Source organism: Colobus angolensis, unplaced genomic scaffold (assembly GCF_000951035.1).
Source record: "Colobus angolensis palliatus isolate OR3802 unplaced genomic scaffold, Cang.pa_1.0 Scaffold115, whole genome shotgun sequence".
Lineage (NCBI taxonomy): Eukaryota > Metazoa > Chordata > Mammalia > Primates > Cercopithecidae > Colobus > Colobus angolensis.
In genome coordinates, this window is record NW_012112586.1 from 4,734,377 (window position 1) to 4,735,472 (window position 1,096).

General features: G+C 48.4%; 1 protein-coding gene across 1 annotated transcript in view; it reads right to left on the reverse strand.

The window, feature by feature from the left end:
• The window catches only part of TMEM132C (transmembrane protein 132C), a 321,687-nt gene that overhangs the window by 56,252 nt on the left and 264,339 nt on the right, over positions 1–1,096 (reverse strand). The window lies entirely within an intron of this gene.

The following is a 1,096-nucleotide window of genomic DNA, read 5'->3' on the forward strand; positions in this document are numbered from 1 at the left end:
CTTTTATTTCTTTTATCCACTGCACCTGCCACCTCTCTCAAGTGTTTTCTCTAAGGTGGAGCAGACCTTCGGTGGCGACAGCAGCATGCGTTACGCGCCAGATTCTCTTTAAGCGCTTCATGCGTCCCAGCTCCCTGAACTCTTGGAGGGAGACTCTGCTCTCACCCTGCTTTGAAGCATGAAGAGACGAAGTCAAGAATGCCAACTAACGCACTCAAACTCACAAAGCCAGCAGCGGGGTGGAGCTGAGACATGAACCCCAAGTGAGAGGTTCAGCCCTTGGTTCTTACTCTTTGCACAAGACAACCCTCTAGAAAAGAAGCCCACGGGGGGGGCGGGGGTGTGTGTGGGAGTGGGAGTGGATGGGTGGCCCTGAGGGCCTGTCTCGCCCTGGACTGGAGAAGTCACTGGACAGTGGGACATGGACATTTTTCATTTCTCTCCAGACCCATTCTGACATCAGTGACTCTTAAATCTATCTATCCAATCCGTCTTCAATCATCTATCCAAGGACACTTAAATTTAAGGACACTTAAGGATGCTCAAATCCAAGTGTCCTTCCTTCCATCTGCAGCCAGAGAAGCAGTCCACTCTTGTGAATGCCTCCCAAATACATGGATTTTCTTCCCCGCCCCCTGTCTCTGAGGGAGGAATAACAGGCGAATGCTCCCCCTCCACATGTACAGGCATCCACAGAGCACAGGGTGTCTCACTTGGTCTCCTCTGGGGGCTTGCGGAGGGGACTGCAGACCAAAAGTTTCACATTTTCCCTGAGGAAAGCAACTAATGGGGAAATCTGCTATTCACCAATTCAAAGTAGATGCTGAGAACAGAGATGGCAACCATGTGCTGCTTCTCAGAATGAAAAGAAAGATGGATTGAATTTCTGCAGGGAGAGCAGGTGTCTGTGATGGTTTCATAGACGCCTTTCACATCCTGTTAGCTTTTGCAGACTGACGAATAAGACAGAGGGGCCAGTTCCTGCCCATGGCATGTTTCTATGTGAACTTGTTAGCCAGGAATGATTTTTACATTTTCAAGGCTTAAAAAAAAAAAAGAAAGAAAAGAAAAACAATATGCAACAGAGACTACGTGT